This window comes from Galeopterus variegatus, unplaced genomic scaffold, assembly GCF_000696425.1.
Source record: "Galeopterus variegatus unplaced genomic scaffold, G_variegatus-3.0.2 Scaffold31, whole genome shotgun sequence".
In the NCBI taxonomy this organism is placed as follows: Eukaryota; Metazoa; Chordata; class Mammalia; order Dermoptera; family Cynocephalidae; genus Galeopterus; species Galeopterus variegatus.
In genome coordinates, this window is record NW_007726142.1 from 712,622 (window position 1) to 734,910 (window position 22,289).

A 22,289-nucleotide genomic window follows, 5' to 3' on the forward strand; every position below is an offset into this window, starting at 1 on the left:
CAAAATGGATTAAAGACTTAAACTTAAGACCTGAAACTCTAAAAGTCCTAAAGGAGAAATAGGGGAAAATCTCCTTGACATTAGTTTCGGCAATGACTTTTTGAATATGACACCAAAAGCATAGGCATAGGCAACAAAAACAAAAATTGACAAATGGAATTGCATGAGACTGAAAAGCTTCTGCACAGTGAAGGAAACAATCAACAAAGTCAAAAGCAATCTATGGAATGGAGCAAAATATTTTCAAAACATGTATCTGATGAGGGGCTAATATCCAAAATACATAAGAAACTCCTTCTACTCAATAGCAAAAAACTAATACCTAAATTTAAAAAATGGGCTGAGGACTTGAATAGAGACTTTTCCAAAGAATACATACAAATGGTTCACAGGTATGTGAAAAAATGCAGACCAAAACCACAATGAGATATCACCTCACACCTGTCAGAATAACTACCATCAAAATAACAAAATACAAGTTTTGTCAAGGACATGGAGAAATTGGAACCCTTGTACACTGTTGGTAAAAATGCACAATGGTGCAGCCACTATGGAAAACAGTGTGGAGATGCCTCAAAAAAATTATAAATAAAACTACCATATGATCTAGCAATCCTTTTTCTGGGTATTTGTCCAAAAGAATTGAGACAAGAATTTTTAAGAGATATTAGCACTCCCATGTTCATTGCAGCGCTAGTCACAGTAATCAAGATGTGAAAACAACCTAAATATCCATCAACAGATGAATAGATAAAGAAAACATGTTATATACATACAACGGAATAATATTCAGCCTTTAAAAAAATAAAATAAAATAAAATAGAATAAGGAAATTCTGCAATGTAACAACATAAATGAACCTTAAGGACATTATTCTAAGTGAAATAAACTAGTCACAGAAGGACAAATACTAAATGATTCCACTTATATGAGGTATCTAAAGTAGTCAAATTCATAGAATGAAAGCATGAAATGACGGTTGCCAGGGATCGGGTGGATGGGAAATGGGGAGTTACTGTCAATGGGGATAAAGTCTCAATTAAGCAGAATGAGTACGCTTTAGAGATCTGTTGTATCTCATGGGATCTCTAGTCAATAATAATGTATACACTTAAAAAATTGTTAAGAGGGTAAATCTCATGTTAATTGTTTTTACCACAATAAAATAAAATAAAATTTTTGTGTTTCTTGTTAAAATTGTCTTCCACGGTATTGGATAAAAGACATGTTTTCTATTCTCTGCTTGCAAAAATATTTGCAATAAAATTGTTAATTAGGTTAAATTTATGTGTGTGTGTGTGTGTGTGTGTATATACATACATATATAGATACATACATACATATATATTAATTCTCATAACTTATTTTCTTACACCTTTCTTTCAGTCTTAGTTAAGTCCATTTTTCATTTATATCTGGAAGGAAAGTTTTAATAATTCCAGAGACCAATGTAAAATAAAAGAATACTTTTTCTCATTTTTGCTATGGATGTTTTGCCAAAAATTTAAATCATAATTTCTCTTTGTAAAAAATAGAAATGTGTCCCACTTGTGGAAAGTCCTGCACTCTCTGTCTTAATAGGTGTCTCAAATTGGCATCACTGTACTGATGAGGTCACCACAGTCTAGTCTCTCCAAATTTCTTGTTTTGAAGCCTGACTTGGCTCACTCAATCCATTTCATGTTGGCAGTAAAGTGCCTATTATAGTGATGCTTCACATCAGAATGCCTATATATTTATTCGTAAACAGAAACAATGGCCATAAAGACTGGAATACCTGCAATTCTATGGCCAACATATTCTCTATCCAAAGGCAGCTCTACATCAGAAGCCAATTCATAATTAAAACCTTGCCTGTGAGCCTCATATTAGGAAAAAGGCAATCAGAGGAAGTAGATGGTTAATGATACAAGGATAGAAGGGTTTATACATCTATCTCATCACTACAATGATATGAATGTGAGTGGAACACTAGAAGTGGAATGAAGGCAGCTTCTCTCTCTTGGTCAATGCTTGGTTGACTACTGTCTCTATAGTTATTTCCTGATTCCATGACACAATACCCTATTTCTTTAATGTCTTAAGATAATTAATCACATTCTGACACAGTTCACTCTATCTCTTTAAATGATTGTTCCCATCTATGCTCAAATCCATTGTGTGGATTTTATTCAGGAGATAAATTGTACTTCTTATTTCCATGTTTTTTGGAGGTGCCTCACTGTAGGTCCTTCGATTAGTTACTGACACACACTGGATTTCAGGAATTTAACCAAAGGAGTAGGCATACAATCATCTCATTAATGACAAATCAAGATAATTATTTTGTGGTAAACTAAAAATACAGAAAAACACCAGTTCTACACTTTTTAGCCTATGAAATTAAAATCAACATCACTCCATAGCCAATTTGACATAATTCTATAGATTCGAAACAACCATCTGAACTGACAAGAGTCCAATCCACACATCTGCAATATTTTGTTATAAATAGAAAACAATTCTACATGAGTGTGCCACATGAGAAAAGAAATCTTTGACTACTGAAAGAGCATATTTTCCAGAATTTCCTCGCTTGTAGAAATTACTGCCATCACCTGATATTCAGATTAGATCCTCTCAAGGAAATTTCCGCATGTAAAGAAATTTGATAGAGTTTCACATTCACCTACAAGGTGAGCTGTCCCTATTCTGTTCCAGAAAAGGGGACCCTTAGACAAAGTAACATAGGTGAGCGCATGATTGCACTTTGCAATAAGAAGACTATTAATACCCAATATTACTTAAACGGTCTTTTTAATGAGAAAATTATTACTGGTTTTGTATTTAAATGCTTCTTTTATTTAAAATATATATTTTATATTTTTAAAAGGCAAAAGTATTACTAATATACATGAGTAGAAAGAACTGGGTACTCAATTTAGTAGATAAATTATGAAGGAGAGAGTAAGTGATGAATAAAATGGTTACTATGAAAATAATCCTGATTTTACAGTAAGAATACAATTGTAGAATATATGGCATGATTGCATGGGGTAAGTAAGATATCATTCTGTTTTTATTATAACAGGAAAAGGGAGCATGTACCTGCATAGAACAGAAAGACAATTTTCTTCTACCTTAAGAAAAACTGGATAGCAGGACTGAAGGGCTGGCTTCCAGTGCAAAAAAGCCTGTGTCATCCCAGGCTGCTCCACTGACATATGCAGGCCTTAGGCCTTTCAACATCTCTGAATAATCATACAAAAGAAAGCAGGATAAATAAACCCAAAATAATTCTATGGTGCATAAAAAATAAATCAAATCTTATTAGATTTCACATTGTACCTTAGGTGTTTATGTTTTTTAGCAGTTGCTTAAAATTTATCCTTCTCTAAAAACATGCTTAAAGATTAGTCATTGGCATATATACATTCTGGTATTTATTTATTTTTTCTAGGGAAGTTCCTAAGTATTAAATATACATTGGGACCCTCTGTGTTATGTCACCTGAAAATACCCTGGTAAAGGCATACAACTATGGCCAAAAGTATCACAATTTAGACAGTGGAATCTCTTAGAAGATAGTATTTATAAGGATGATTTTTCAGACTAAATTTTTCTAGAAATAGCAAATGGTTCTAAGCCCAAATATATGTATTTTTAAAAGCACACAATAAACACTAATCAACATAAGGATAATAGCAATAATATGGAGTTCTTACTATATTCGAGGCATTTTATAATCTTTGAAATTACTATTATTATTCCACGTTACAGTTGTAAGCAAGAATAAGAAAAATTTGTAATTTGTTCAAGATCTGACAGTGTGTATATACAAGAACAATTTCTGTCCTAATTTGCTTCCAGTCTAGGAGCTGAAGAGATAAGACAAATACGTGAAAAGTTAGACTGGGAGTAGAGACTTTCACAGCAGTTCAAAACAGCATGAGAAGTAGAAAGAATTTTGTTTTTATGTGGCAAGTCATTCAAGAGTACATGACCAACTTAGTGTTATTGCTGTGGACTTAAGTAAATACAGATAAGAACGCTATAAAAGAATTGGGATGTCATGTCTGTGTTTTGCCTTAAATATTGTATAGAGAGGTAGGTGAGACAACGATGAACAGAAGGTTAGAAAGATGTTTAAGGCTCACTTCTGATAGCTGGTCATACAACCAGGCATGTTACTTAATCACTCAGACTCTCTCTAGTGACTAGTGGTTTACTATTGTAAACTAAGAAGTACTATATTTTCCTACATTATATACTGAAGAATGCATAAAATGATGACTATACGAGTTCTTTTTAAACTTTTAATCACTATACAAATATGCGGTGTCAGTATGATATGAGAAAATATTTTTATTTTTAATTTCAGTGTAAGATATTGAAAGTATCCATATGAATGAAGTTTTTTCCCATATCTTTTTCTTCCTAGTACAGGGCAGATTGCTTATTTTTAGTTGGTTTCCTAAAAACTGATAGCTATAAAAATATAATTGTAATAATACAAACATTTTGTGCTTTCTTAAAAATTTTATACATTTTTATTATATAAATCTTAGGAAAACAAGACAAATCACAAAGAATAAAAATAATAATCACCCCAAATCTTACCATTTTTGGTCCATATTTTTCCTTTTCTTTTAAAGATATATATATATTTTTTATTTTTAGGATCTTTTTTTTTTTTTTCCTTTTTGTCTTTTTTCATGTCCGGCAGTGGATCGCAACCCTCAGTGTCGCACCCATACAGGACCGGGACCGGCAACGGGATCGCAACCCTCGGTGCTGCGCCCGCACCTCGCTCAGCCAGTGAGCGGGAACCGGTCTGTATGTGGGATCCGAACCCTCGGCAGGAGCGCCACCGCACTCCCAAGCGGCGCATTGTAGCAGTGCGCCACCGGGCCGGTCCTATTTTTAGGATCTTTTTAACAGGAGGTTGGAATCATATTAAATTTTTGGAAATTTTAAAAATTAGAAAATATTATTGCTATATAACTTGTGTAAATAAATATCCTGCAAGATAATAATGGTTGCATGGATGTAATTATACAAATATACTTAAATAACTTCTAAATGTTTCCAATTTTTCAGGTTACAAATAATGTTGCAGTAAACAGGCTTCTAGATAAATATTTTGCCATCCCATAACTAATGTATTAATATTATATTTTAAAAGAAGAATTGCTGTATCCAAGTACAAAGATATGTTTAAGTTCCTTGATGCTTCTTAGCAATATTTTCCTAAAAAGATTAAAAAAAATAATAAGTTTGACTAGCAATATCTAAAGATGCCTATTTCTCTTTATCACTGCCAACTCCTGTAGCCCTTAAAAAAGAGTTGCCAATTTGATATTGGAAAAGTTAATATATATAGATATGCATTTGTTTACATTTGTTTTAAATATAGATATATTGTATTAGTATATATGTTACTATTAACCAATGTTTTTTCTTCTAAATTATACTAATACAGTACTTTTTTCACAAATTCTGTTTTATGTTAACATCTTTGCCAAAATACTTTATTGAAAAATAATATAAATATCTTTTTCCATATCCATTTCAGTTTCATCTCCATATCAGATGCTATGATATATACTATATTGATAATGGCATCAATCAATATATTTGTGACCAATATTTTCTGTTTCTTTAAGAAAAAAAGGTAGTGAGGTAGGAGCCAAGGGCCACCCGCCCCCTCCTTCCTGCAACCAGGCAAGGGACATGCTGAAAACACCACTTCCATGTGGGTGGCCCACCACAGCCACCACAATAGTCATGGCTGCCACAAAAGTGGCTCAATGCCACAGCCATACCCACAGCCATGGTGCAGGTAGCCCAACAGAAACATGACTTCTTCCCCTCCATTTATGTTTGTATATTTACTTATTTATTTTTATAAGCTCACTTATAAAGGTGCGAACAGATGATATTTCTCTTTCTCTGCCTGGCTTATTTCATTTGAAATAATTTTCATGGTACAGGTGGGGTGGCCCACCAGACAAGGAGAGTCACCAGGGGAGGCCAGAAAAAGAAGAAGACATCTACTTTTACCTCAAAGTACTCTCTAATTTCCCTGTGATTTTTCTTTTTACACACTATTTAGCAGAGTGTTGTTTAATTTCCACACATTTATGAATTTTCTAAATTTCCTTTCATTATTGTGGTCAAAGAACATATTTTTTTATGATCTTAGTCTTTTTAAATGTATTAACATTTGTTTTACAGCCAAAAAGAAAAAAATAGTTGTGGAGAGAATAAAACTAGTTACTTGCAAGGCTAGAATTCCAAATTCAGGATAGACTAGAAGGATAAATAGATAAATAATAGATGATAGATAAGGTATTTATCTATTTCTGTTGCTTATAACAAAATACAGGGAACTGGGTAATTTACAAGAAATCAAAATTTATTGCTTACAGTTTCTGAGGCCAGGAAGTCCAAAGTCCAGGGAACACATCTAGTGAGCCTTATTAGTGGCTACAGTGATGGCAGAGTATAACATTGCGAAATGGTGGAGCAGAGAGAGAGCAGAGAGACAGACTCTCATCTTCTTTTAAAGCCCTCAGAACCATACCCCTGACCACCATTTTTAATCCACTCATTACTGCACAGTCCTACAATCCAATTACCTTTTCAAGGCTCCATCTTTCAATTCCATAATAGGATTTCACACCCTCTTAACAGTCACAGTGGGGACCAAGTTTCTAATGCATAAAACTTGGGGGATGCAAGTCAAGCTTCAGTGAATTTTGCAGAGATCTGAGTCAATCCTCTACAGATAGATCCATAGATACAGATATACAGATATATATGTTTTTGTGGATATAAATGTAGATACGAAAATTGGTACTACCCTGATGTTCTTTCTTTTTTAATCCCATTTGGTTTTTAGAAACAAGTATTATAATTGCTTGCTACTTACTTTTTAAGATTTTCTTGGTCTATTGCTATGTAGATTAACCATCTCTCAATGCTATATCACCTCTTTAATGATGTTGACAGTGACTACATAATGTCTATGTCCTGTGAGATTGGTGAAATTTAGCCCAGAACAATTTAATTTCAGGTTTAGCCCAATGTGATAAAACCCAGCTGTGAAAGGATACTGAAGAACTGCCTCATGACAATTCAGGGGCAGACTTTCAAAAATCTACCCTCATCCTCCACATTCCATTTGGAAAGTTATTAAAATCATAAATCTGAGTTGTAGAATTACAACATTTGAAGACCATCTTAATATCTTCCTCCTTTTCTAGAGAAAGACAACATAGATCAAGGAGTCAGTGTGACTTGTTCACAAAGCGATTGAGTAATGAACAAAGACTAATAGACCAAGTCCTAAGCTAGTCATCTTTCCACTGAAATTCCTCTGATTTTCTGCTGTCCATAAGAATGTCTATTGTAATTTTGTTCATCAGCAGGATTCCCTGTGAGCATCTGACTTCCTGTCAAGCAGACGTGGTTTCCTTAGACAGAAAGGAACGTCTTTGACAGTGTAGAGATGTCTTCTGTGTAAGAGTCCTTACATAGCTCTTTCCTCCAATAATACCAAGGTTTTTTTATGTTAAATTTGGTATTGGGGGTTGAATGGAACATTTCCTGTAATCCTGCAATTGCATCTAAGTCTCAAAGGTTAGGATAAAGAATATACATTCTAAAGAGAATACCCCACATTCTAAAGAAAGCAATCAACGGCAGGACCAGACATCTAAAGGCCTGTTAAGAGGTAGCAGAACTTGCAGTACTACCATCAACCACTTTATTCCTGCTTCTATATGAGAAGGAAGCAAGGGACTCATTTAGATTTGGGGGTGAGATGCGGGAACCGAGACCCAAATAAAGTGCCCCATGGGAAGTACAATACTTTTGCTGGTGCTTCCTTTCCAAAGCCAAGTTGAGAGTGAGTTCTGAGAGAAGCACTTGAAAAGATTAGAGTCAACAAAAAGAGGTGCCTGTTATTTCTCCCTAACACATTTCTCTATGAGCTGGAAACTTAGTACAATCATCTTGCTGCTGTTATTGAGGGCAAAGCAAAGAACAGTAGGAGAGTTGTTGGGAGCTGTTGTCATGTGTCTCCTTCAGTTTGGGGCTGTATATAAATGTAAGACTGGTAATGGACACGCATCTGTAAATTTCTGGAGACAGAAAGCCCACTCAGTATCAATGCCAGCTGGTGAAATCATGGTGAAGTAAACCTGGGAATAAAATGTGGGCAGCCTACAACCTCTGTATTGGGGGGAGGGGGGGGAAGAGGAATTTAGTGTGAACATGGCTCTGTGTGAATGATCATGGAAGTTAGAGAAGGAGGAAGAAGGTGGATTCTCCCCAGGAAGCAATAGTCCAAGTGAGATAATCCCACCCAGAGACTGTAAGGAGGCTGAAGAAAGACGTGGCTGCACCATGGAGGGGCTAAGGTAAAACTAAACTACTCCAAGAGAAGCATGTCCACCACTTTAGCACCTTGTTACTGGAGTCTAACAGAAGCAGATGGAGATGGAGCAAATCTGAGCAAGATCAATGCATACCAAGACCAGGAAAGAGTCTAGCAAGCCAGTTATGTAGGATAATCCCTGCCTCCCCATTTCTCTCCTTCCCATTCCAAATACAAGGAAGCAAGATCCAGAAAAAGAGACAGCCACCTCCACTTTTCAAGTTCCTTAAAATGCAGTCTGACTAGCAATGGGGCTATTACAATTTCTGAGGTTGCCTAGAATGAACTTTTTGTAAGGGTAGCCAGAAAGTTGAAAGGGAGAGAGAGATTTAATATAATAGAAGGTAATGATTGAAAGTTATTTGAAAATGTGAGTTTCTCAAAAGGGAATAAGATATTTATATTTTGTTTTTATGCCATTCTTTTCAGCATCTGGTAAAGAGAAAGTAGATCATAAAAATATGTTGGATTTAACCAAATACGTAATTTCCTTACAAAAAGAACATTTAGATAAAATTATTTGAGTCCTCCACCTGATCAAATAAAAATGAGAACTTTGTAAACAAAGCTAAGAGTAACTAAGAGAATCTGAGATTAAATGAGTAGACACAGTAGATAAATCTTGTAGATTAAATAGTAGATATGTAAAATTAATAGAATCAGCTCAAGGGTTTAGCACAAACACAATTATCCATAAATGATAGCTCTTTTCACTATAAAGCTCAACACTTTTCCCTGCTTTGAGTTTTAAATATTTATATGGATTCAAGTATGATTTCTCTTCGGTGGCTGGTTAGTGACACGTGGTAGAAGAAGCTGTTCCCTTTCATTGACTTCAGTGTACCACCGTCATCCTCAGATCTTCATATTCTCCTGGATGTCTCCCCTCACCCTGGCTCTCCCTCCTGCTCCGGTATTCCCTGTCTCAGTTAACAGCAGCGCTATCCACAATGTTACACAATGCAGGAACCTGGATTCATCCTATTTTTTCTGTCTCTCACTCCTGTATTTCAGCCAATCACCAAATCCTGCCTGTTTTATCTTCTAAACATCTTTCACACCCATCCTTCCTGTTGGGCATCTCTGGCGGCCACACGGGACCCCAACAGGTTTTTCCTTTCCCTAGAGGGTTGGGGCCAAAGGGATTGCCCTTTTCTACCCCCACCCAGGACGCAGGGCAAAAGAGATTCCAAGAGATGGGTGAGCACGCCACTGCTCTCCCAGATAGGGAACAAACACACACACATGCAGCAGGGGTTCTGTCAGACAGTTCCGTTTATTGTAACACAAAAGATCATATTTATATGCTTAGCAGGCAGGGATTTCCAAGTTTAGGCCAATCCTTGAAAAGGTCAAATGTGCACGTGCCTTGCCTTTCTATGCTTAGCCCTCCCCCTTAACTTCCCTTGGGTGCCACCTTTTATCCGTTTAGGCCATCTGTTGTTTTTGCTTAGAAAAAGGGCACGGTCCCATACCTTCCTCCCTACCTCTGCTGTTGCTGCCTCAATGCAAGTGGTCCTTATCACTTCTATTATGTTTCTCTTTCTCTGCTTCGGCTCCTAAGTCCATCTTCCACACATCACCTAGAGAGCTCTGTAGCATAGCCCTGTCTAAATACTCCACTTGGTTTCTATCACTCGAAGAATAAAGGCAAACCTCCTTAGCCTGGTATCACCAGGAGAATACATGTCTCAATTCATTTCCCATTCTCCCCGTTTTGTATCGTCCTGGAATTCAGCAATTTTTGCTTACTTGCTTATAGCAAGGTACACGACTCTTTGCTATAGCTCATGTTGTCTTCTTCAAAGCCCCCAACTCCATTTTACTTAGCTTTCATGATTAATTAGGAAACCCTCCCTAACACTCCACATTGGGGTTGGCAACTGAACTTAATGACTGAAAATTATTTGAAAATATGAGTTCTTTGAAAGGGAATAAAATGTTTATACTTTATTTTTATATGATTCTTTCATTTGACATTTTTTAATCCAAATACCTCACTCATAAAGAGAAATAAATAAAATGCTAAACTGAGTTGAATATTAGAAAGTAAAAATTAACGGCTAGCATGTATAAAGCCCCTTCAACATGCCAGACATGTGCTAAGAATTTTCTGTGGGTTATCTCATTTAATGTTTATAATATCCCTGTAAGGTGGCTGCTCTTATGACCCTCATTTCACAGAGAAGGAGCATGAGGTCTACAGGCCTTAAGCATGAGGTCTTAAGTAACTAGCCCAAGATCACCCAGATACTATTAGGTTTCACAGAATATTACTCTCAGACTTAAGCACCTAAACTGCATGCTGCTAGCTGATTTACAAAGTACTTTTTGGAAATGACTAAACCACAAATTCAGGAAGCTAAATATCCTGTAGCCAAAGCAAAGACTGGGGAAATGGATAAATCAATCCCTGCTTTATGTTTGTAATGCAAGACATTTTCAACACTCAAAAAAGGTAGACTTAGTTCTATAGTATTTAATTATGCCCTGTTTCATAAGCAAACAGTCTGTTCACTTTCATTATCCCTTACTGAAATAGCATGCTTGAATGGTAAATCCCTAGTTATAGAAAAAGATAAACAGAGGAAAGATAAATTGCTAGGATCAAAACCCACGGGTTAATTTGACCCCGCCTCAAGAAAATTCCGATTATAAATAGTAAACAAATTTTCCAAATGATACTTCTCTTGGCTTCTGTAAGCAGTTAGATATAAAAGAGCAGAAGCAAACATAAACCTAAAAATCCCTAGAGGGGATTTGCAGGTATGATAAACATCTAGTCTACAAATGGAGAAGTTGAGCAACGTCAGGAAAGCATTGAAAATTAACTCAATCAGAAGCTTAATGTAAGCAAACACAGAACATTTTTCACAAAATGTATTTCTGAGAAATTTGAGGGCTTCTTTGTGACTACTTTAGGATTTTAAAAATGCTTTAGTAATGACAAAAATCAAAAGGAGAGTTAAAGTTTTAAACGTATTTTTATTACCACATAAGATGATTTTTTGGGGGGAAAAACAGACGTCATAGTAGTGAATCAATACTTTCAGACATATTTCTATTATTTCTTAAGTAAAATAATAACTCAGAAATAACAATGAGAAACAATTATAGTAGTGACTATTGGATTATACAATTGGTAAAATCAAAATTTTTCTAGAATAAAGTAGGTTATCAACCTGGGAAATGACAATGTGATGAAAGCTTTCTAGGTACACCACTAGGCAAGCCAATCCAGATGTCATGCATCAGAAAGGCTTATAGACCAAATTGAAATGCTGGAATCACATAGAGTATTGCATCACTCTTAAACACACAGCAAACATCAAGGGGAAAGAAATGGAGTAAATGAACACACTTAGGATAGGGTGCAAGCACTTCCTGAATCTTAGGCCAGGTCCACTTGTCCCGGATGCCTCACAAGCATTTGGTACCTGTCATTCTATATTAGTTTGCTAGGGCTTCCGTAATAGTATAACACATAGTAGGTGGCTTAAACAACAGGGATTTATTGTTTCAAAGTTGTGGAGGCTAAAAGTCTGAAACCAATGTATCAATGGGGTCAGTTCTTGCTTAGAGCTACAAAGAATTTACTCCATGTCTCTCTTCCAGCTTTTGGTCGTTCACTGTCAATCTTTGTTGTTTATTGGCTTCTGCTGCATCACCCCAATCTCTGCACCACCCCAATTGAGATCCCTGTGTGCATATCTATTTCCAAATGTCCCTCTGTGCATATCTATATGTCCAAATTTTCCCTTTTTGTGAGGATACGAAGTCATATTGAATTAGGGGCCCACTCTACTCCAGCATGACATCATCTTAAATTAACTGTTTACATCTATAACAGCCTTATTTACAAATAAGTTTGCATTTTGTGATGCTGGGGGTTAGGATACCAACATATGAATTTGAGGAACACAATTCAATGGACCAAACCTTCGATCCCTTCTTATCTACATGTGCTATTTATTTTATCTCTGCCAACATATCTCAAGCTATTTCTATAATCCATTTCATCTATCTTCTTTATTTGCTTATTTCTCTTATTTTCAATAGATAAAATAGGATATTCTCAAATAATGCAGCAAGCATACATCACTGAGCCAAATGCTTTTATCTGTAAAGTAACACAAACATATAGGACTGACCTACAGCCTTTTTGCAGTTCTACCAGATATATGAAAATTCTGCTCTTGAATTGCAATTACCCAGAAAGTCTCTTTATCCACCATTATAAAATAAACTGGCTTTTATATCAAAGGTGACACTGCTCACCTATTCCCACGGGCAGAAAACTAAATGTCAGCAGGGTTCATATCCATAAAATTACATGTCCTGTGAGGCTCAAAAGAAGACATGGTGTCTATTTTGTGAAAGAGAAGAAGGAAGCGAGATTGAGAGAAGAGACACAGCTTTTCAAGAAAGGTTTTTGATCAGTTTTTTGCAAATATTGAAGAATAGCATGTTTCCTGTGGGTTTCCAGGCTTAGCCAACTATTTTCCTGTACTTAAACTTGATTCTTAATATAATAGAAACTGTGACGTGCCGTAAAATCTCTGCAATGCCTAGAAAATAGTTCTCAGTACAGATAAAAGACTACCAGAAATAATGAAATAGAAACTATACTTCATAGCATTTTCTAGTTCTCCAATATTCAGAAATTCATAACATGGGACAAAAATAACAAAAGATGTTAATTGTTTTTTTTTTTCTTTGTCTTTTGTCTTTTTCCGGGTCCGGCAACGGATCGCAACCCTCAGTGTTGCTCCCGTGCCTCGCTCAGCCAGTGAGCGGGAACCGGTCTGTATGTGGGATCCGAACCCTCGGGCGGGAGCGCCGCCGCGCTTCCCAAGCGGCGCACCATCCAGTGCGCCACCGGGCCGGCCCAAGATGTTAATTTTTTAAAGCATAGAGGTTGAATTTATGTATAAAGATAAATACTAAGATCGGGGCTTATCTAAGAAAAATGCTAGAAGAAATATAAGCTTTTCTTTCCACTTTTCTGTTTGCATCTTGTTTCTCTGCTCTGGAAGTCTTCCTATACACCCTGGCCTCTATTTGCTAAATCTTTGAAGACATTAATTAGTAGCTAGCTCATTAAGTGCCAAGGGTGTGTCAATTCTCAGCATGTTTGCACGCCACAATCATTCATGGATGCTGGGTTCCATGGAGATTCTGGAGCTTTTAATTTAGTAGCTCTAGGATTGTGCTTAGACAGCCAAATATTAAAAGATGTCTGTAGGTGATCTTGATGCTCAGCCAGCTTGAGAACCCCTAGTTTAATCCCTTAGCAGTTAATGCAATAATTTGCAGTCATAAAAACAAAAAACGGTTCCCCCAAGCCGTAAGGCTCACACTGTTCTCCAGAGCACTGTTTTTCAGAATGAAGGTCTTCAAAATTTTTGCTCATGGTCCTACTGTTAAATAAAACACCTTTGAACATACACTCCTAATATGTGATTTGGCTTATTTAAAAATTATACAGTTGTAATACTATATTAATATAATTTAGCATTACAAAACAAACACAAAGGGGAAATTTAAAAGAATGAGATGAAATGAATAAACAGCATCAGATGGATCATTTTGAGCCCATTGAGAAGTGGGTACACTCCACTTTGGGGTTCTCCTTACTAAAGTTTAATGAAAGAGAGTACAATTCATGTTCCCTGCCATTCTTCATAGTATTTTAATGATGTCACCTTATATTTCAATGGTACTTTGCAGTTTACAGAGCATTTTTATATCTACAGTCATATGTGATGCTCAAACACTCTATGAGAGATGCTTAGTTAATGTTAATAACCTCTCATAGAGTATACTAAGGCCCAGCCAAGACATTTTCAAGGTCACATGGCTAAAAAACGGTGGGACTAAGACTAAAACCCAGGTTTTTCGCCTCAAAATTGACTACTTCATAATTCAGGGCTCAGCCGAATATGCCACGTGAGTGTTTACCTTCTCTTCGACTCTAAGGTAGAAGACAATAAAACATGCTTTTTTACTATGCTTATTTTAGAGATAAATATGACTGCCTACTGGAATTATATGTGTCACCAGATGTGGTAAGAATAGAATACAATTTCATAAGCTGGTGAAAAAACAAAACAACAAAAAAAACCCTCTATGTAATATCTATACAAAAAAAGCAAACAAACAAAAAAAAATCTGTGGCCCCAAATGTCAACAGTGCTAAGGTTGAGAAACCCTGCTACAGTACTTCTGAACATTTTAGTTATGAATCAGGTAAGTGGCTGATGAAATCTATGCAGCCACTCTAAGCACATGCATATACACACACAAACTGTTGCACACTCTTTCCCAATGCTTACTGACTTGCTGAAGCGTATTTATAGACCATAGGGTGAGAACTCTAGATTTACAGAATGAAGCAAACAGTAGATCCCAAAGACTTCCACTGAATTGACTTTGCTTTGGCTTTACTTTTACAGTTCCTCAGAGATGTGAATCACTATAAGACATGTTCTGGAACTCCTAAACCAGAAAGTCAGAAGTTCACATGCAGCCTATGGATCTGAATGCCTCACTGCTTTGCAGGACATTAAAGGCATTCATAACCTAATAAAGCAACATTTGTACATTTTAAATGAGAAGGAGGTTCATAAAATAATCTCTCTCCACAAGACATTTTTAATTTAAAAAAAAGGCCACTAATCTCAAAGTGGACTTTGTGGGTTAATATATTTCTTCTAGCCCTTTTGAGAGATTAGAGGATTTGCTTCATTAAGTATATCAGGTAGTGATTAAAAGGACCCCCAGTGGATTATAATATTTTATAAGGATGGAAATGAATACTCCATTAAAGTCTTATCTCTTGACTTTCTGAATTTAGGAGTCAGGAGGGAAATTATGAAGCAGGCAGTTTGTCCTCAGTCACCTTTACAGTTTTTTTCTCTATTTTTTTCTTCCCTTTTGGGTCAGAATTCCATCTGCCCAGTTCCTGCATTCTTTTCCTATCATACCAAAGTCTGTTAATTGCATATGTACAACATGAATTCAAGCAGTGTGTACTTTTTCAGTACACTCTGTTCAAAGTTAAAAAAATCATGAAATGAAATGAAACTTTTTTTTTTTTCCACTATGAAGTGATTTAAGCCTAAAGAACACGGTGAAAAAATATTTAGGAATTAAAAGCTACTTTCCTGGGCTACCTAACCTAACAGCATGAAATACGGGTCTTGCCAGATATATTGACTACAAAAAAAAATTATATAGCTTTCAATGTAGGCTACGTCTTACAATATCTATATAGAGAGATCACATTGTATCTTAGCTAAAATAAATCAGTTAAAGGAACCAGTTTCTTTATCTACTAACATTATTTTCCTCTTTTTCTCAGTTATAGAAATTTAATTTGATAGCTCATGTGCATTTGGATTCAACAGTATAAAGTCTCCTGCATCTTTATTTAAATTCAAGAAATATTTTTGAAGGTTTATTACCTGTAGGATCTTAAAGTAGTCTATGTTTCATTTCTTAAAACCAAATTCTAATTAGGTTCAAAACATAAGTTATTCAAAAAATCAAGCATTTAAAAAAAGCAGAATTCTCTTCAAACTCTATACAAAATTATTTAAATATTTCTTAATACAAGTATGGTTACCCAAGTCTCTCATATGACAGAGATATGGAGAAAGATACAGTCAATGGCCAGCAGGTCAGGGAGAGGCCAAGAAGTCAAGGGCTTCCTTTTCTCCTAAAACAAACAAACAAAATACTCAAGCCATGGGGACCATCAAGCTCTTACTAGATTTCGAAACCAATCTCCATGCATTCTTGTCCAGTAACACTGTAAAGAATCTAATACATTTCCTCCTCTTCAAGGAACTCATTACAACCACTATTACAAAAAGAAAAAGGAAAAAAAAGTGTTCAGGAAGATATTTTACAGTGCCTAGGCTGTAAGCATAATCAGTGTAACCTAGCCAGCAATTGGTTTCTCAGTCTTGCAATTCTTTGTCACAGCAGATGTGACGGTTCACATGGCCTGACAAAATTTAAAAATATCACTACCCAGAAGAAATGATTATTCCTTTTTCCAATTCCAGACTTTTCACTAATATTGTTATATATAATTCTTCAAGTACCTCTTATATTTATGCAAACTACTCTTTTAATGCTGAGTACTTCCACTCACACAACCCGCACTCACTTTTCCTTATGGTGGGCAACTATCAAAGGAATACCTATGTACAGCAGGTTCATCTGCCCTGGGACAATCATAAACTATCCATGATGTACCATTGTGAAGTTGCTGGGAGACTTTGTCATTGGCTTTTCACCCTCACTTATCAATACTCCTCAAATATTAGCCAAATAGGCAAACCCCAAGGTAGACCAGTTACTTCCTCAATTGGTATCAGACCTGTTCATTGGTTCTCTCTCCAACTTGACTGTCTTCCTCCTCCATGTGGCATTCTCCTTTATCACACTCTGCATTAAGTGAGGTAGAGAGAAAGTGTTCAAAGTTTGGGTAAATCTTGACACCCACTCTAATTACCTAATAGACGTGAAAATATATTAAATGTAAAATTATGCTTGAAACTTGGCAACTGTGTCTATGGCCAGCTTTATAATTTGTGGCTCCCAGTGCAAAATAAAAATGCAAGATTTCTTCTTCAAAAAGCAGGAAAAGGTGTCATTGGAAGTATTGAAATAAAAGACACTTTCCTGTCTTCTGCAGTTTCTCAAACTGTCATGACATTTTCTCTTTGTTTGCTGAGAGATTGTAGACACTCACAGGCACTTTGGGGGCCCCATCCTGCAACTTAGTGCATTTGAGCGCATGGCCCACCAGGTGCCAGGTTCTCTTTCTCACCAGATAGTACACCAACATGCATCATGGCTGGTGACAAGGGAGTCAATCTCTTTTTTCCATTGGCTGGCTGCCCAAACCACAGCAGACAAGTGGCTCCCCCAAAATTGCAATCTTTAAGCCAAGAAGCACTTAGTACTTGCATGCATAGGGGAGAGGCTAGCTACATACCCTGACCTCAGAAGCCATGGTCGGCTGGCTCTGACCATGTCCATGCCCACTTCCTCATAAGTTTTCAATGCCAAGCCTACCGAATATAGGCCCAAGGAAAGTGTTGGAACTTTTCTGTCAACACAGGGCTCCAGGAGACTAGATGAGATGAGAAGGGATGGCCTTCAGATTGCAAAACTCCCTGCTTGAGCTTAGCTGTACTGTGGTTATTCTTGCCAGACTTGCTGACCTACATACCACAAGGATCTGTTCTGTCTGGTGTTTGGAATATCCTACAGAAAAATGGAAAGGAATAAAAGGGACGCAGTTTGCTTTAAAAGTATCTGATCACAAAGATCACATTGATGAATAATGTGTTGTCACCATAACACATTACACAACACAAAACAATTATAAACACACTGAATAATGTGTTGACCACCTTTAGGTAATTCACCAAGCCTTGGATTTAATGCTCTGTTCACATAAACATTTAACAAAAGGGTGAAAATATTTTTCCAGGTAACATTTTTTTTGAATGCTGAGAAAAATAATCCACAGTTTCACCTGTTATGCTTTTGCTTCAGGATCTCTTAGAACTAAGCATGCTTTACCCTCAGAGTTAAACTGTTCATTGTTTCTTTAATTGCTTTGCAATGAAAATTTCTGAACAGGATATAAAGAGAAAGTGCGTATGTGTGCATGTATGTGTGTATATATGTGTATGTGTGAGAGAGAAAGGGTTTTTCCAACTTTTTTTTTTAATTGACAAAACAATTGCATATATTCCTGGTGTATGACATGTTGTTTTGATACATGTATACACTGTGGAATAACTACAAGAAGAAAATTAATATATCCATTTGCTTCATATACTTGTCATTTTTTTGTAATGAGAAAATTTAAAAATCTATTCTTTTTGCAATTTCCAACTATAAAATACATTGTTATTAACTATGATCACCACGTTGTACAACAAATCTCCTGAACTCATTCCTCCTGTCTGAGATTTTGTGTATTCTGACCAATATTTCCTTAAACCTCCTCCCTCCTAGCCCCTGATAACTACCATTCTACTCTCTGCTTCTATGAGTTAGACTTTTTTAGATTCCACACATGAGTAAGATCATGCAATATTTGTTTTTCTGTGCCTGGCTTATTTTACTTAACATGATGTCTTCCAGGTTTATCCATGTTGTCACAAATGACACTATTTCCTTCTTTTTTAAGGCTGCGGAGTATCCCATTTTGCATACACAGCACATTTTCTTTATCTATTTGTCCACTGATGGACATTTAGGTTGCTTCCATGTCTTGGTTATTGTGAAAAGTGCTGCAATGAACATGCAAGTACAGATGTCTCCTCAACATACTGATTTCACTTTTTTTGGATTTTACTCAGAAGTGGAACTGCTGAATCATGTGGATTTATGGTGGTTTCTCACCAGACTTCAATTCTTATAGAATTCAATCTCCAAATTATATTAAGTAGTCATGTTCCCTGTCAAATTATATTTAGTAATTATGTTCTGCCAGAGAGTGAGAGGCTTCAATCTGCCAAATATTCTGGTCCCTAAAGGTAGAAGGATGCATCTCCAGGCTTCAGGCAGACCACAACAGGGTGTTTTCCAGGCATATCACTGAGGACACACAGGCTTTACCTGGACTCCCCTTCCATCAAACAGGTGAGTGGGCTGACTCTGACTACAAACGTCTGAGTTCTTGGCTGTGATAGCATTAAGCTAATACAGGAAGCAAAGCCCCTGGACCTCACTCTATGAAGTCTTTTCTTTTACTCTATTATGGAAACAAAGAGAAAGTTATCATCCATAATAGATGATAGAGACATACACATAAAAATTGCTTCAAGCAGAGGATTTACATATGATCCTAATTCCCCTCAGAATGTACAGGTAACCTGGGCCGGCCCCGTGGCACACTGGAGAGTGCGCCGCTTGGGAGCGCCTCGGGTTCGGATCCCATGTGGAGACCGGTTCCCGCTCACTGGCTGAGCGTGGTGCGGGCGCAACACCGAGGGTTGCGATCCCTTTACCGGTCAGTAAAAAAGACAAAAAGGAAAAAAAAAAAAAAGAATGTACATGTAACAATATTCCAGGCAAGAGTACAATGTTTGAGGTTTACATCTTAAAGAACAATGACCTTAGTTTATTAATGGCCTCTTGCTCTTTTAGAAAAATATATTACATGACAGATGTAAAGTCATTTTGATCCCATGCTTGGATTTTTTCAAGGATTATCCAAAATAATCTCTATGGAAAGAAAATAAACAATTTTACACACTTTAAAATTTTTTATAAAAAGTTACACATATTAGACTTTTGCTAAAGAGTGTTCCCAATATTTTTTTACTCTAAAGTAATTATTATTTAATTAACTTTTCTGTGTTACAAAGTTCTAAAGAGATGGTTAATACTTAATGAGCAGCAACACAATAAAGGGTTTCATACACATATTTGAATGAAAATATTATTTTTTCTCTCTATCCCCCAGGTGTTGTAAGAGAGGTTTTGTCAATAGGTAAATAAAAATGGGAGGACAAAAAAAAAAAAAAAAACTACAAACAGATATGATTGTCATACTTTGTCCCTAAATATTAAGAAAATGTTTGCTCTAGTTCCTATGTACTGAGGAGATAAAATTAAGCTTTTTCTTCACTGTATGCCTCCCAAAGGAATCAATATTTAATATAAAATGTTATTTTTGTAGTAATAATGCATAATTTTGGTGATAGTATATACACAAATTCAAGTAGTAAAGATAAAATCTGACTGGTATATGCATAGATTTAATTAATTTTTAAACATAGAAAACAAGTTCTCTAAACAAATTATTTTACAGTAGAAAGCATATAGTTACGCACTTTCTTTTTTTTTTTTCCTTTTTGTCTTTTTTCGTGTCCGGCAACGGGATCGCAACCCTCGGTGCTGCGCCCGCACCTCGCTCAGCCAGTGAGCGGGAACCGGTCTGTATGTGGGATCCGAACCCTCGGCGGGAGCGCCGCCACGCTCCCAAGCGGCGCACTGTAGCAGTGCGCCACCAGGCCGGCCCTAGTTACACACTTTCAAGAAAATACCTTTTGGTATATGTACTCTGAGTTTATGTCAGCGTTCAAGGATAACATTTAAAAAATATAATCTATATGAAAAAGGCAATGTGCTGGGATTGGATAAATTTAGAGCCTGATGCCACCTTTAACCTCTTTCATGACTTCTTTTAACCATTAAAAAAAGGGACAATAATGTCTTTTCATTCTGTCCCACAGGAATGTAATAAAAAGGAAAAGAGAATGCTAAAGTACTTCAAAAAGCTTGTGAAAAAAGTTGAATTAAAAGATGATACAATATTTCTGTAACCTTTTTGAAGATTTCTCATATACTATAAAATACAGAGACCCCTCTGTACTATAACCCAGCTGTAACGTCTTGCATTCATATACATCACTGAGCATATCATGGTCTTGAACCATGAAAGTATATATAATAAAAACTGAATATTCATAAAATTTTATATCACTGGTATTGTTTCTGTTTCTTGAACAGTTTTTAAAGATTCACATTGTATATAAAATCATCTGGAATTCAGAGTATAACTGAAAACAGAATTTTTAAAGAAACTTCTCCATTAGTATACATTATATGGTACCTTTGTTGCTTCAAATATCTGATACAATTTCTCTAAATATCTCAATTTTGACCTTGTTCATAATATCTCACTAAACAAAACCAATCCTATGGGAGTTAGGTTAAGTGATTCTAAAGATGAATAATATTTTTTTGAAATGTACTTTGTAACACAATAAAAGAAATAGTGAACAGTGTCATTCTTCTACTAAAGTAACAAAAAAGGAAATGTTGTCTCCACAAAGTTAAAGGTCATAATGTACATTGGGGTTCTTCCAGTTTAAATACTTGGAGATTTTATTCTAAATCTAATGAAAATTAAATAAACCATGAATAAATACTATTCAATGTTGGCAATTTGATATGAAAAGTGAATTGATTTTTTATCAGGTTAGACTTCTAAATGGCCTAAGTCTTAGGCAAAGGACAACACACTGATAGATGCTGTCCTTTTATAATATTCCCTTTTATTATGGAATCACAAAAAGAATGCCTGAAACATATAGACTTCCATAGTATTTCCAGACAGGTTCTATTTAATATTTATTTTCTGGGAAACCAATAGGTATTACTTAGAATTTCATGGCCAAAGAAGTTTGGGCTATGTTGAATATAGCAAAATTAATTTCTCAGAACCCTTATCAGACTAATATCCAAAGGCGTGACAGAATATAGTATGCCTCATGTGACACTTTTTCTTAAGAAAACATCTCCCAGCTAACACTTTTTGGCAAACAAAACATTAACGGCTTAATTTTAATGCTTTATATCTCCTCTCTCTCTCTCTCTTTCTCAGAACTCCCAATCAATAATTTAGCTTAACATATCAGCAGAAGATATAATTTAGTTTAGAAATCATTATTCTTCTCTTTCCATAAAATTATAAACTCCGCAAGTATTCCCTGAAGCCAAAATCAAAGCACAGGAACATGAGATCTAAGAATGGGTTGGTATGAATGGTGGACACCATATTTATTGAGTCTACTTGCAGAGCTCTGTTTCAATCAAAATAAAGGAGGGACAAGGAAAGATAGGATAATCTTCTAATTCTTAAAGGAGCTAAATTTGAATTCTGGGGGATATTTGGTAAAGAAATATGTTGTATAAATAACAGATACTAAAGAAAAGGATAGAGAAGGAGGCAGGAATAAAAGATAAATTCAATGTTTTATGACTAGTAAGTGGATTGTAACAACAAACAATAGGAAGCAATAAGTGGGAAGAATTTATGAATTCA